The 17,177-nt window shown below is 32.3% G+C and overlaps 1 protein-coding gene across 1 annotated transcript in view; it reads right to left on the bottom strand.

Moving 5' to 3' along the window:
- The window catches only part of ANXA10 (annexin A10), a 105,575-nt gene that overhangs the window by 66,549 nt on the left and 21,849 nt on the right, over positions 1–17,177 (bottom strand). The window lies entirely within an intron of this gene.

Below are 17,177 nucleotides of genomic sequence, written 5' to 3'. Positions count from 1 at the left end.
TTTGGGGGCTATTTAAAGAAACTGAATGGGAGAGCTCTATTGGGGGAATTCATGACATTTATATGGATCAGAAGTAGCACTTGCCACCACAGGTTTTTTCCACATCAGGGGCCCTAAAATCATACTAAAGAAAATTGAAATATTTGAATTTGGATTATGAAATTCATGAAACTCTGGGTATTATAGATAGGGCAGAGATTTTTTAGTTGGAATTTGCAGCTGTAAAGAAAAACATAAAAACCTGACTGACATTCCATTTAAATTTTCTTTCTTGCTAATAATAAAAATGGCAGCACATTTATGTTAGGCTTTGAATCCACATCATCTATTTCAGACAGAGCCAGTCAGGACTAGGCACCATAACATCACACTCAGCACAGGAGAACCATCAGTCAAAATTTATTAAGAATGAGGCCTCTCCCTGTTTGTTGTCAGTGTGTCCAGGAACATTGGGAAAAAATGCCTTCCCATAGCAAATGGGTCTACTAGCCCTCGAGAACACTGGCATTAATGAAGCTCTTCTATAAGAATGGTATCTTAACAGAAGGTGAAGTTTTCTAGTGCTCATTTTCTAACAGTAGAGAATTAATTAAGATTGCACCATAATATCTAGCCCAAGAAATATACATATACCAAAATATTTATGAAAAGATTTTGAGTGACTAAGAATATTGTTCACTTGAGTTAAAACTAAAAAAAAAAAAAATAAGTTTGGATTTCATTTGATTAATATTAATGATGATGAAGTTGTTTATTTGAAGTAGACTGGAAACCACATAATAATTGTGATATGGCTATATTTTCTTTTTTTTTTTTCTTTTTTATTAACACATAATGTATTATTTGCCCCAGGGGTACAGGTCTGGGATTTATCACTCTTAAACAATTCACAGCACTCACCATAGCACATACTATCCCCAATGTCCATAACCCAACCACCCTATGCCTAAACCTGTCAACCCCCAACAACTCTCAGTTTGTTTCGTGAGAGTAAGTCTCTTATGGTTTGTCTCCCTCTCTGGTTTCATCTTGTTTCATTTTTCCCTCCCCCTGCCACGAACCTCTACCCTGCCTCTCAAATTCCTCATATCAGAGAGATCATATGATAATTGTCTTTCTCTGATTGACTTATTTCGCTCAGCATATTATCCTCTAGTTCTATTCACGTTGTTGCAAATGGCAAGATTTCCTTTCCTTTGATGGCTGCTTAGTATTCCATTGTGTATATATATAATGTATCTTCTTTAACCATTCATCTGTTGATGGACATCTAGGTTCTCTCATTGGTTTGGCTTTTGTGGACATTGTTGCTATAAACATTGGGGTGCACATGCCCCTTCGGATCACTGCATTTCTATCTTTACTGTAAATACCTGGTAGTGCTATTACTGTGTCATAGGGTAGTTCTATTTTCAACTTTTTGAGGAACCTCCATACTGTCTTCCCAGAGTGGCCGCACCAGCTTGCATTCCCACCAACAGTGTAGGAGGGTTCCCCTTTCTCCACATCCTCACCAACACCTGTCGTTTCCTGACTGGTGTGAGGTGGTATCTATTCTTAAGTACAACCATGTTAATAATATTTTTAATGTCTTTTTAAATGCCTATATGGACAGATATATGTAATTAGAATATGGTCTGCATCTTACATTGCTAAGGTGCATGCAGTTTGCTTCTGATATTCAAACTTATTGGAGATGATCTAGAGACTAAATTCTCTTGAGCCAATCTGCAATTCTGTGTGCTATATATTAGGAACCAATATGAGTGTTATCTCTTTTATCCACTAACCTGTTTCACTGGGACTCTATTAAGAAGATAGACTTTGGTTCTTCTTTTATTTATTAAATTAATTTTAAATAGTAGGGTCTAATGTAAATTCTTAAGTTGAGATCTCCTTACCTGAAGCATTTTCCCTTGAATCTTGTTATCCTAGAAAAATGAGTGCTGTAAACTTTTGAAAGAACAGCTATATATTGAATGTGAAAATTGTTTTCTGCTATTTGTCACTGCCTTTTTGTCTACATAGCTCTTTCTCAAAAATTTTCCCCACTGGGAAAATAATTTTTTTTTTCTTTTTTAGGCATGGAAAAAGAGATAGTTTATTTCCCCTATTTTAGGACTTGAAAGATTTGTTTGGACAAATCGTGCATGGATAATACCATTTTTTTCCTGGTGACCTTAATTTTGCTGACTGCTATCAGCCAAAATCTGTTTTAAACTATAGAAAAGGGGTGCCTGGGTGGCTCAGTCAGTTAAACATTTGCCTGTGGCTTAGGTCATGATTTCCGGATCCTGATTGAGTCCCACATTGGGCTCCCTGCTCAGTAGGGAGACTGCTTCTCCCTCTCACTCTCCCTCTGTACTCTCTCTCTCAGATAAATAAATAAAATATTAAAAAAAAGCTATAAAAGAGAGAATATTTTTGAAATAATAAGATGTATTTTTAAATATCTGTAAGTTATCTAGGCAGTTTTAGACGTTTACTATAAAGCATTTCATTACTGGCTAGACTAGGATTTTCCAGAATTTTCATTGGAGTAAGTGCTATAAAATAAAAGCATATACTTTTATAGGGAAGAAAGAAAAAAAAGCTATAAAATTTATAGATAAAGGAGGTTGTAAATATTTACAGTGATTTATTAGACACAATCTGTAAGTGAAAGGAAAAATCCATGGTTTTTTTCCTTTGGAGTTTTTGTCATTAATCTTTATACAGATTACTAGTGCAACATATTTTTACAATATAATGTAAAAGTTACTTTTTTCTGTTTTCATTACATTTCTCAACTTTTTTGCCATTTCAAATCCTTATTTCCTTGTCAACTGGCATTAAAATAATATACTAAAGATGTTTCAGAAAAAAATTTAAGACAAGTAAAGAAAATTATAAATGCTTAGTAATTCACAAAACATAGTTTTTCTAGGAAGCATTTGTCATTTATGCCCATTTATATTGCAAACTATTATATTTGTTTTTAATATAATAATGCATTTGAATGTATTTACTATTTAAATATAGTAGTAAACCATTATATTTATTTTTATACCAATTATTATGTTTCATTTAAGCTCAGGTCAGCAACACTATTCTATATATGGTACATTTTAATGTTCTTTTTATTTATTTTGTCACTGGAATATTGATTTTATCTATTGATAATATTTTTCCAGCTTTATTAAGAGGTCATTGATATATAACATTATATAAGTTTAAGTTGTATAACATGATATAATATATGCTTATATTATGAAACGATTACCACAGTAAGGTTGATTAACACATCTACCACCTCACAGTTGCCTTTTTTTTCCTTATGAAAACATTTAAGAACTACTCTTAGAAACTTTCAAGTATATAATATAGTATTGTTAACTAAAATCACCATGCTGTACATTAGATCCCCAAACTTATTTTCCTTATAACTGGAAGTTTGTACTCTTACCAACATTTCCCAATCCCACTCCACCCACCAAGCACATACACTCCTCCAAAGCTCTGGCAATCACCATTATTTTAATGATCATTTTGACTAAACTGACCAGTTAAATCTATTGAAATAGTCAATTATTAGTTTTTAGTGTTGTCTCCTGAATTAAACAGTTATTTGAAAAAAAAATTGATTATTTTGGGCCATAAAACTTTTTCTAATGACTATGATATATACCTGTAGGTATATATTCATCTATTTTTAAAGTAATTTGATCTTTCCTTTGGATATTTTCCCCAAAATTTGTGCTCAACCATAGTCTATGCATTCCTTAATATCCAACACCAGTCTCTCTGATGAAATGAATCTATTTGACCTCTTCTTTTACTAACTCCTTAGAACTTACTGCATTTTTATTTAAAATCAGTACCTTATATTTTCCCACTTGCTACCTATTCTTAAAACTGATAATTTTACTTTGTAATACATGGTGCATGTTTTATAACATAGTGTCCCTCTAATTTGATTCTATATCCCTTGACTATGGTATATCAAATCTATACTGTGATTTTCAATGTGAGACTTCTTTTTAAAATGTTTACATCTACTGGTGATGTTAAGTTAAATGATTTTTTTAAAAAATGAGATTTTTGGATGAATGACCTGGTTTTATACACAATAAACATGATAAAACTTGTTTTTTACAAATATAGTATATACACGAATTAAGCAGATTTTAAAAAATTTGTTATACTTACCATATTTGTTGCTTTATGTTAGAAAAACTGAACAGAGACAAATAAATGAGATGGACAAACAAAAATTAGGCTGGAGAAGAGGGTGCAGGGGAGGGAGGTATTCCTAGTTTGATAGGGCAAGATTTTTTCCCAGCCTTACATATGAGCAAGTAAGTGATCTGGAAGATGGGAGCACAGTGTCTCAAGACTCTCTTGCAAGAGTAAACTAATCTGATTTGAGTTCCAGTAGTAATATCCTAAAGCAACATGAAGGATGAAATAAAAAGGAGTGATATGGGTGGCATAGGTAGCTACTTTGGAAACCCAGTTGAAATTCAGTGCATCCCTGAACTGAGACAAATAGCATGTTCTTAATAAATATATATTGCTTAGTTAACTGAATATAATTTAACTTACTAATTTTTAAGATTTATTTTAACTTAACACAGTAACAGCAGTTAAATTTTTTGAAAGAGGCAGAGACTTTAGTTTCAGGTGTTTTTGAGCATATAAACCTTTTAAAGCAGTGTTACTTTTTATATACGTGTTCTTAATTTTTCACATTTTAAAGCAAATTGGATATTTTGAAAAATTTGACACTTTCTGGTGTGACATGAAAAATAATGTGCATATGGTAAAATTATTTTCTTTTTCTTGCTCTGAAAATTGACAGATTTAGAAATAGTATCACTTGTCTAAGGCAAAATAAATTCTAATGTCTGTCATTTTAATTTAAATTCTTACCACAAGGTAATCAAAATACAATCTTTGCTTCTAGTCATTTGTGAATTTAGGTTTTGACAGAGGAATACAAAATACTCCCTTTTTAAAAGACAGAATAAACTGCCTCATAAAGTCACTAAGCAGAAGAGCATGAGTAATTTATAGATTTAAAGTTGGTTCTAGAATCTACCCTGAATAAATAATGAATAGATTTCTTTAACTGACAGAAAAAATTTTTAATTATCTGAAACAGAATACAAACTGACAAAAAATTCACATATATTTTTCTCATGAAATTGAAAAAATTATTTGCATCATCTCATATCAATAGGTGTATCAATAAGTACATCATATTTCATTTATTCACAGCTAATCCAGGGGCTAGGATCCATAAAACCATATCCCTCCAAAGTCAACACTGATAAGCTACCCAAATTTTAATCCTTTTTCTCATGTGGCTTTTAAGTCACATTCATATTGAGAATCTAAATGTCTTAAGACTTTTAGACTTTGGGGCACCTGGATGGCTCAGTGGGTTAAGCCCCTGCCTTCAGTTCAGGTCATGATCTTATGGTCCCGGGATCGAGGCCCGCATTGGGCTCTCTGCTCAGCAGGGAGCCTGCTTTCCCCCCTTTCTCTCTAACTGCCTTTCTGCCTATTTATGATCTCTCTCTCTCTGTCAAATAAGTAAATAAAATCTTAAAGACTTTTAGACTCTGAAATATTAGCCATGCAGGTTGACAATTTTACTGACTGGATGCTGGTTAGAGTACGTTTTTTTTTTTTTCTTTTTTTTTAAAAGATGTTATGTATTTATTTGGCAGAGAGAGACAGATAGTGTACAAGCAGGGGAGCAGCAGGCAGAGAGAGAAGTAGACTCCGCCTTGATCAAGGAGCCCAGTGGGGAGTGAATACCAGGATCCTGGGATCATAACCTGAGCTGAAGCAGATGCTTAACTGACTGAGCCACCCAGGTGTCCCAGAGTACAGGTTTCAATGTATAATCCAGCATCATTGAAATACCTTGTTTTTGGTATTGCTGAGATGACTAGATATCCAGTGATATTTAGGATTTTTGGAGCTATGAAAGGAGAATCTACAGCAATCTTAGGATTCCCTTTTCATAGAGAACTTTCCTTGAACCAGGCATTTATTCATCTTTGGGGAATTGATCCGTGGATCTCCATTAGCTCAGTCCCTAATGCCTTAAACTCTACTGAAGGTCTTCAGCCATCTAATCCCTGACTCATATCTGAAAAGAGTTGTGCCGATGGGGTTTCAGTGGCTTTAAACACAACACCAAAAGATGGATTAAAAAAACATACTGTTCCTCTCTTACCTTTCCACAACTAATCTGCCCTTCAGTCCAGTTCTATCAGCCCTTTCCTCACAATAGCTTTCATGTGTTTCACCTTTATAAAATTTGTTACTACTACCTTAGCTTTTAACACTTTTCTTTTAAATTTATTTCAATATGCTGCTAAGTAGGTACAGTTTTCCTTCACTGCTAGAATGATCCTTCAAAAAGATCAAACACATCATTTGTCTTTCCATGCCAAAAATTCTTGATATACAAAACATTACTTCTCAATATTTGTTTTCTACTGTGGTGCACAGAATGGATGATTTTCACATGAAAGAAACATCCCTGGGAACATCTAGGGTTATGAACACATAGTATGCTAGCCTTAATGACATTTTATTTTTTCCTACTCAACAGAAAGTATACTGTAATGCTGAATGAGACTCTCAAAACATGAATTGAAATAATAGAAAAATACACTCATACTTTGGCTTATTAGTATTAATGGCAATATTTATTTTCAGTGCTTACTGCAACTCATTCCTATGTCTGAACATAGATGACTTGTGGGATTCAATTCAAATATTTTAATAGAATAAACAAGGTTCTTTATGACTTGGTCATTCACTGTCTGTATGGGTTTGTGTTTTATTTCCTCTCTCCTGAACTTCTCAACTCCTATACCAGACACACACAGCTACACACTGCAGCTAAAAGGGACATCTATATCATTGTTCTATTCTGTGTTTGTGGAATAGTCCCCCTTCATCCCACAACACATGTACTCATCTCTTGATTCCATCTTATGATTCTGGTAAACATCTATTCAAGACTTAACTTTCAAGCTTTAGTTCCAGTGTCATCTTTCATAGGGAGCCCTTCCTGATGTTTCTAGTAGAATTGTCTACTCCTTCCCTGGTGCCTACAATTTATCCTATGCCAGAGTGGTAGTATATCCTGTTAGAGCACCAGTAGTATATTGGCAGAAAATACTCATTTCTATTTTTACCAGGTTTCTAAGAATAATGAGTCGAATTAACTCGGCTTCCTTTGTTTTGTTGAAAATGAACCTTAATGTGAGTGGTTGTGCAAATTTGGAGATTGAGCTGTTCTTATGAATAAAGGAAGAATATTTGGATTTCTAGGAAACAATCTGGGAAGAGATGTGATAAGCAGCAAGCATGGGTAGTGAGGAAGAATTACTTTCTGTGATTTCTCCCTGATATTCACAATTTTTCATTAATAGTTGTTAAAAGGTATTATATATGGAATTTTTCTTTTTAGACTAGGGAAAAGGATGAGGCTTTGGGTTCAGTCTGGGTGAAAAAAAATAATATGTTGTTGTACAGGTTCATATCTTGACGATATAAGATGCTAAGAATTTGAAGCCTAAGGAAGGCTTTAGAATTTACCTCACATAATCAGGGTATTTAAGGCAGTATCATGTATACACCCTCCACACAGATGCTGGCTTATGTTGTCTCTCTGCTCCTTCAAGACTTTTAAGTCCCCCAAAACATAGATTGTATGGTGTATTTTATTAGAGATGCTATATATTATTTGACATCATTGCTGATGTTAGCTTCTTCTAAGTTTTCAATAGACTGTAAGAATTTTGATATCACCAAATTGACTTAAAATTTGGCAAACTATATTATAACTCACATCGATTTGAAGTGTTGCCTTTCAGCATTTAAAATTCACAACTGGAATTTAGTTTTACACTATGTAATGTGATGGACTGGACTTCAAGTTTATGTGCAAATTCCCAGTTAAATTGCTTTCAAGGCAGGGTTCCTGAATGACTCAGGTGGTTAAGCATCTGACTCTTGATTTTGGTTCAGGTGATGATCTCAGGGTCATAAGATTGAGCCCCACATTGGGCTTTTTGCTCAGGGGGAGTCTGCTTGAGATTCTCTTCTTCCCTCTCCTGCCCCTCCCATTCCTACTCTCACTCTCTAAAATAAATAAATCTTGAAAAAAAATTACTTACTAGGCAATCTAATAGAAAAGTAATTCTTTCCTAATCACCTTATCTTAGTCAGAAGCACACTCTCCCTCCTCTTATTACCCTTACATTTCTAATGAGATTAAGAGGCTTGGAAACAAGGTTAAGATCCAAAGATCCAAAGATCCAAACAAGGTCACCGATCCAAAGAGACTTGCAATTCACATGACTTTAGAGAATCAGTCTTATTAGTACAGGGTGAAAATGGAGGATAAAAAGTTGAGCAACTAAAAGAGAATGAATGTGAATTAAAAAGACATACTCAAGGGGAAAAATTGAGATTATATGGAAAATAAAAATATTTTTAGTGTATACTCTAGAATATAAGAATGTGATCTTTAATATCCTAAAAGGCTTAAACCTGGAATTCAGTTGAGTAGCACAGCAAATGTTCTCAACTTTTAACTCTAAGTATTTAGTGTACAGTAATGTGTTTTAAATCAACTTTTGGAGTTAAGCTTGCCATTATCATAAATAGAACGAGACAATTAGCTTGAAGAAGTGTGTATACTGATATACAAAATTGCAGCTCATACTTATTGTAGTATTATAGAATTTAAATGTTCTGTGTCTTATATTGAAGAATTAGATAAATTATTTTGTGTTCAAAGGTAAAATAATTTATTTTTATGTAGATTTTAACTACATAATTAAAGGTACTTTAAATACTTACTTATTTTAGCTTTACATATAATAACTTATCATATTCCCTATCAATTTATCCAGTTTTTCTTTAAAGAAAGTTAAAATAAGCAACAATATGTGTAATAGATTGTGCTACATATTATAATTAGTTTTACTACTGTAAATATAATGCATATACACAACTGATTCAAGGCAGATGTTAACCTATCATAAAAATCTAATAAAATACCACAGAGTTTGGAGGAAAGAGATAAATTGTGAAGATAGGAAAGGGTAAAAGGAAGTTTTCTTGAAGAAGTTTTGAGTCAAAAAATCTCATGTTTGATTAGATTTTGAGAAGTGGAAATGTGTTGTTTGGAAGTCTCATGTTTTTTCATGAGGTTCTACCTCATTTCCTTAGATAGTTTTATGGGCTGACATTATTCATTTTTTGCTATTTCATATGATTTCTAGCCCAATTTTCTCCTCATAATTATAAATAATATTAAATGCTTGAAACTAAGAGAACAAAAGATGTATAAGATATTCTTACACATCAGGAAAAAATATACACCTTACCATACATTTATATTATATATAATGTTTCTAAGGAAAATATTAGGTAAAAATAAAGCCATTCATAATTAAATATAAAAACAAGCATTGTAAGGATTAAATGTATTCAACTAGTGGAGTTTTAATTATCTTTTATTGTTTGCACAAATATTTTATATTATCTAGATAGTTTAGAATTAATAGTATGAAATTTAGAGAATTAAAAAAATGGATAATCATTTTTATTTCTTATATTATCTTTTTCTCCAAACAAAGAATATATCATAAAGGTATCATTATGCGTTTCAACAATATCTTCAGAATTGTTTTTTTCTCGCCTAATATATATTTTCTTTCTTTCTTTTAAGTAAATCTCTGAAAACCTCCTTCCACATCATGAAATGGTTTTGAGGGAGAAATTCTCCATAGAACAGAATATGATCTATAAGTCTTAATATCTTTCTCTGAGTGAAACACCGGAAGGATTCTGAATAATTTAGGCAAAAACTCCCCATTCATTAGTTTGACTTATTAGAAAAGACAGAATACTGGTGCCATCATGCAATCCCTCCTGCTCTGAGAGAGCAATCACATTACAATCACTTTGCCTTCTGTTTGGTCTAAAGGATTTTTCAGGATCCGAAAGCACAGCATAAATCAAAGTGAGTAAGAAGAACCTGCAGGGTTACAATAGCTTCCTCCTCAAAATAGAAACACAGGCTGGGACCACTGTGAGACTAAGCACAGATGGTACTCTTCGTAACTATTTCAGCTGAAAGAGAGGAACTTGGGTTTTTATATGATTATACGATCTTTTTGAAAGCTCTATTGTTTAACGTCCCATGCCAATAAGGCTAAATGTGCATTTTCCCCTTTTCTTTTATAGCTTTACAGCACTCCCCAACCCTTAATACAAAGGCACGGCTACATGTCGGTGAGTCTCTTGCTCACCAGAAGCTTGGTACTTAGCTGGGAAGACAAAGATTATAAGAAACCTGGAATGATATGATTTATTCCTGCTAAAAACTGGAAGACTACAACATATATTTATTATTTAATAGGGTGGTACATTTTTAAAAGAAGTTATTTTGGAGTACACACTATTATTCTAGTTCAAGTATCCTTATGGGGGCACCTATTTCCGTATTGCTTTTAGAGCTATTTGAATATTCATCAGTTAATGATGGATTTGGTATTTCTAATTAGCTGAAAGCAGGACTAATGATATAAAAAGTAATATAGCTGGATAATTCCCCTTTTTTTTTCCTTTAGTGAAAAATACACTGTGAAATTAGTGAACCTGGAGGCAATTATCAAAATTAAATATAAAATAAAATTTTGATAATAAGTTGCATAGTGTTTCATTATCCTATGCTTCAATAAACAAAACTTCACTTAGCTGGTGGGGTCACAAAATGAATGGATTAAAAAATGTGAATGGAGTTAGCTTAAACCTATCCCAACTTCTAGAAAAAATATTTGCCTTACTGAGCTCTGGTAGTCATCCTCTAGGAAGAATGACACAAATTTCTAGCAGTTCCATTTTATTATAAAGAATCTATTCTTAGTTGTTAGACTATTTTAGATTTGCAAATCAATAAAATTTTCTCTATATAGTAAACACATGAAATGTAAAAATAGTTCCTTTTGTTAATTTATAGTTACTCTGAGACATATCAGATCTAGTAGTTTAGTCAGAGAAAGTTATTTCTTTTATTTTATTTTCTTTTATTTTGGAGTATACTAATTTTTCTTTTAATCTATTATTCTGGTGATAGAGAAGGCAGTGGTAAACATCACACCTTCACTTTTGTAAAAGTAAATGATCACTGACCTTTTACCATGTGCAATATAATTGGCTTGGAGGGAAACTGAAAATAGTTTGTCCTTGGAGGGATAGTTGCAGAGAAAGAAAGCTGGAATAAATGATTTTGTGCAAAATCTCCAAACTAGTCAACCTCTAATCTCAGTCTTTGGGTTTCATTCATACTTGTCAGTAGACTGTTTAATATTCATTGACCGCATACTTCTCAGATTTGGATATGAAAAACAGAACTTTCCACTTGCTCTATCTACAGATTATATTTTACCCCAATGCTAGAGTCATCTCAAATTCTGCTGATTATGTGAAGTCTTTTCAGATTGTATCAAGTATTATTTATCATTTACTTTACATCTCTATTATACATGGCCTTGCAGTTTTTGCATTTGTCTTTTCCTCTAAATTTTAAACTTCTGGACGGCAGGTACATTTTTTTTTTCTTGTTTTGTAAAGCATTGGGCTAGTGCTTTAGATACAAGCTCTTGGAATGTTTACAAAATATAAAAATACATGTACCATAGTGACATCTTTAGTTTACCCAGTGATTTTTAAAATTCATTATTCATATAAGCAGGCTATACTCTACGTATTTTCACTTTCTCTTCCTTGGTAATCACCTCAGCAGTCTTGTGAGACTGATAATACTAATCTTATTTCACAGATGATGAGACTGTGAGGCTGAGTAAGTTGTCTAAAGCCATACAGGTAGTGTGTCATGAAGCCAACACTCAAATCCAAATTTAACTTCATGGCTAGTGCCCTTTCCATTAAAGCTGTAATTGATGTAAAATAAAATAACATGTACTATTGAGGCCTTTTTTTTTTCCTCTTTGCAAGAAAAAATTTCTATTTGCAAAGGATCTTGCAGGTAAAAATAAAACTCTAAAAGCATAAGCTCTTGCCCTTAACTCGGTTCTAAGAGAAAAAGAAAGGTGTGTGTGTACGTGTGTGTGTTAGAAGGAGGGATTGAGAGAATATGAAAAAATAGCCAAAAATAGATTTCCATTGGCTGGATCACTAAAATACATTTAAGAACAGAATGTGTAATATTTAACTTCAAAGTATTTGTGGAACCCCCAAAATAACCCACCTGTTATCATAAATCCCCAATAAATGTTGGTTGTGATGGCTTTTAGTTGATGGTATTTTGAGAGAGTGAATGAATTAGGGTTGTGTCCATGATAGGGTTATCAACCATAGAGAGGGGATAGCATGCATGGGCTAGACTAAAAAGAAATAGAAACATAGCTTGAAATGAGATACTTGTTAATCTTTATTCCCTGTGTTCCTCTAGACTCAGACAAGTATCTTTAGGGAGACAGAGTCACAGAGATAATATTTTTTGTGAACTTAGTTTAAATCTTAAAAGACGGTATGACTTCAGTTTACTTCTAGGTTATGCTTGCAAAGAAAGCTTGTATATATTATATAATTAAAATAAAACCTAATGATCAGATGACTAATACAGGTAATGATATTAGGATAGTCTTAGTTACATTATTTTTTTCAAATTGATGCAGAAGTATTTATAAATATGAATTAATTACTAAATTAGTCATTGAAAAGTCTTAACAACTTAATGAATAGATGTCAAGTAGTTTAAGAAAGAGAGAATTGAATTCACCCACACAGACTCTTATATTTAAGACCTGAGAGTTTTTTCATTAACATGACTTTCCTTTTTTATAAAACAATTTCCTAGGAAGATATGATTGAAAATAACTTATCTTCGAAACAGGTAGTATTAACTTTATCCTAATAATATGTAATAGACTACTAAAATTAACCTAATTAGAGTGAAATTGAGAGCATTGGATGACTACTTACTCTTTAAGGCTCAGGATAGCTAATTCCTAATCCCTGAGGTTTGTGAATGTTACCTTATTTGGCAAAAGGGACTTTGAGGTGTAATTTAGTTAAGGAATTGAGATGGAGAGATTATACTGGGTTACCTGGTTAGGGCCTAAATGTCCTAAATGTCCTTATAATACTCAAGAATGATTCCAAGCTGGTGAAATCTGAATCAGTGTTAATACAGGAAGTGAACAAAAGAACTAGTTTAATACTATTAATACCATAATTCAAAAATTTCATAGGATTTTCAATGTGTACCAAGAATTGTGGTAAAATAATTTATATTACCTATTTAACTCCTAGAACAAACAAATATGCGAAGAAGTGAGGTTGATATTATTGCCACAGATAAATAAACTGGGATTTTGAGAGGTTAATTTCTGTTTCTAGGTTACATGATTAGTAAATAATGGTTCTCAGATTCAGACCCAGATTCTGTCTGATTTTAAAGCCCGTGTTCTTAATTGCTAGACTAGACTCCATAAATAGAAGAAATACAAATGAAAAAATTGTATCATTAAAAAATTAACATGGACTCAACATAATCGATTTGACAAATAAGGAAATCTCTGACAAAAAAAGGTTAAAAATAATTTGTGATCTTCTTGCCTACAAATTATTGTTAAATATTTTAATGGTTGTAATAAATAGAAACTTCTGCCAAGTACTCTTTCATATGTTTACATATAGCTACATTTTTCTAAATGGAATCATATATTACATATCATGTGGTAATCTGTCTTTTCTTTTCATTTTGTACCACTCCATAATTATTAAAGTCTATTCTGCTATTTTCTTATCTTTGAAGATAAAAATATCATGGAGCAGATCTAAAAATACTACTTGACCTTTCTTATGAATGACCTAATTAATAAGTTCTTATAACACTCTTTTAATATCATTAATAATATATTATTTAAAAAGAAATAAAAGAACATTTATGTCTAATGAACATATCCATGCACTAAAATAAAATAATGTGTAAATGTATTTTGCAAACCATAGCATTCTAGAGGTCAAGGAGACATTTTTCTTCTTACTATTTGTATAGCTACTTCATAGTTTAAACAGTACTTTTACTTTCTTTATTTAATTTGCAGTTATCTACAAGGCTGTATCTGGCAAGGTAAGTGTCTTATTTCTATATTACATATAAAAGTGACTCAGTATTTATACAAACCCATTGGCTTCATAACTGGCAACTCAGAATAATAGAGTTCTGACTTTAAATCCAATGCTTTCTATTTTTTTTTATTCTTTGTTGATTATTATTCTCATATTTCAAAACATTAATGCTGCTTTCATATTTGCTTATGTCTCATAAAGTGGTTGAAATTTTCTAATGCATGTAATGTAATCTAGAGGGCATAAAACATATAATAACATTTTGGGAAGGTTAAATGAGAAGCCATTCACTGTAGGTTCTAAGTGATTGCTCATACTCATAAACACATGCTGTCTTGGATTTCCTACTTAAGACAGAGATTATGCTGATATTTAATATGTGAAGAATTTAATTTCATGGATTTATTAAAATAATTTCTATAAAGTGGTGTTGCAACTCTTAGATGAATAGTGATTCTAAAATTTGAGCAACTTTCCTCTAATTTGATATTTTTAGAGAGGTTAGTAACCTGTACTCTCAAAACACAGTAATCTATTTCACAAATAGAATCAGCCTCCTAGTAATGAAAATTTCTTTAGCTTTTAATACAGAAATCAAAGATAACATTTTCTAGTAAACTGTGTATTTTGAAATGATAATGAGAAAAAATGGCCTCTTTTGCCTACCATTTAGTTCCCTTTAGGATAGTGGAAGACAACTATGGAAAATATAGTATTCTATTTCCACCCACTTTTACTTTTATAATAATTCTTGGTTTTAGCTGGCTTTATGTTTTTTAGTTTTTCTGAGTTAGTATTAACTAAAGTAAGAGAATATGATTTTAAGGAAAAGCTGGTTTGCAGCTAAATAAAATCTTTCCTGGGTAATCCATAAATAAGGTGGTTACCTACATAATAAGGAACTTTTATATAATAAGGAAATTTTAAATTTCTGAATTAAAGGAAATTTAACCCAAACAAGTTTTAGAACTTTGGAATTAATCTTGATACACATATGACTAATATATATTGCAGAATTAAAGTAATGGTCAGTTCGTTTAGGGTAATATTTTCTTTGAACTGTTTTAAATATTTTTTTAAAGATTTTTTTTAAATCTATTTGACAGAGAGAGAGATCACAAGTAGGCAGAGAGGCAGGCAGAGAGAGAGGGGAGGAAGCAGGCTCCCCGCAGAGCAGAAAGCCTGATGCGGGACTTGATTCCAGGACCCTGAGATCATGACCTGAGCTGAAGGCAGAGGCCTAACCCACTGAGCCACCCAGGCACCCCTGTTTTGAACTGTTTTAAATAAATGACCTACATGGGATTTTATTATGTTTGGTGAGTGAAGATGTATAATTATTAAAAAAAAAAAAAGAAAAAAAAGGGGTATTATAATAAAGGGGGAAAATATTCATTCCTAGAAGTTTTCTTTATAGACATTAGTTGTACATCTAGCCATAATTTGTTCTGGGGATGAAGGAAACAAAAGAAGCACATTATATCTTGATTGGTTTAGTGTCAATTGGTTCATCACTTTCTACTTCTTTAATAAAATGCATTGATGGAATTATAGTAAAGAATCTAGGATAAGAGATATCTTAATTTTATTAATAGCTAAAATAATTTAAAAGTATTTGAATGCAATTTTGAATTTCTTAAGAGCATCTGGTTTTATAAGGACATTGGACCTAAATTTTATTATCTTTTTCCTTGTAAAATTTCATTAATATTCTGATAAATAGTATGATTTCATTGTGAAGTATAAATCTCAGAAGTCATTAAATGTTTAGGAAGTGAAAGATGATTCAGAAAATATGGATGATCACAATTATATGGTAAGGTGTCCCTCAACTTTTTTTTTTTTTAAATTTTGAAGTAATCTGTTAACCATTTGCCAAATCACACAAATGATACCAGGATCAATTCAGGAAATGATAATTGTCCACATAAAGAGGGAACCCAGTCTTGTTATTTTGCTTTTAAAAGTAATACTCAATTGCGTATTTTTATACTTCTAAGCATATACTTGTATTATATACTCAAGTACAATTCCATTTTCTGTTCTAAGTTGCATTTGCAATGTTTCTACATTCATTTTCTTCATTTAAAAATGTAACAGTTAAATGTAAGAGTTAAAGCAGTACTAGTATTTAGATAATTTACAAAAATTGAGAACATATGCTAAAATCCATCAATGTTCATATGGTACCATATTTTAAGGGAAAATCTCTGCCAAATATATATGGTGTGTTGAATAAGAATCAGTTATGGGTTGCTCCACACAAGATCTATATTAATCTGCTCTTTGGAAAGTGAAGGTTGATAGAAATATTCTATTTGATATACAGATACCAGACAAAAGGGGCAAAAAATCAATATGTTTATATAATACTATAACAGGATTTAACTTTGCTCCCTTTAGAATCAGTTTTCATCGAGGCTCCAACCTGCTGGCAGAACAGTAACTGACAAGTGCATCCACATTCCAAAGCGAAGGATAAACCGTCTGGGTCGGTCTTGCAAAGAAATCTCTAGATACCAGTTTTTTAACTCTTAGCCATTCACCAAACCTAGAGGATTCAAGAGGGTCTGCTTAAAATTATAGATGGAATTTATTTTGGTAGAAATCGTAGTGTTCTGTGAGAACTTTCTACTGTATCATGGTAAGGGAGGTGAAAGCTGAAGGATGATAATATCACCATCAAGGAGACCACATAGAGAACCCGATGCATGTTGAGGAACACAGTAGACTCATGCTGGGAAAGGCTAAAGGTGCGACTGAAGAGATAACTAGCTGCTTTAAGTGAAGAGGCATGAACTCCCAAGAGTTTATGTACCTCCAGAGTTTGTCACACTCCTAGAACTTCTTGGGACATAAGATGTCTTAAGTGTTTATCATAGGCGGATTGAGAACCACAAAATACGAAGAGTTAGTCATAAGTCATTTTGAAGGATCTGGCTCCAAATCTTCTTTTAGAAAGACTAATAGGAAAGGAACAGACTGATAAGAGTCCC

The sequence above is a fragment of the Lontra canadensis genome, unplaced genomic scaffold (genome assembly GCF_010015895.1).
Source record: "Lontra canadensis isolate GAN:19392208 unplaced genomic scaffold, GSC_riverotter_1.0 scaffold10, whole genome shotgun sequence".
NCBI lineage: Eukaryota > Metazoa > Chordata > Mammalia > Carnivora > Mustelidae > Lontra > Lontra canadensis.
This window is presented reverse-complemented; position numbering and strand designations above follow the sequence as displayed.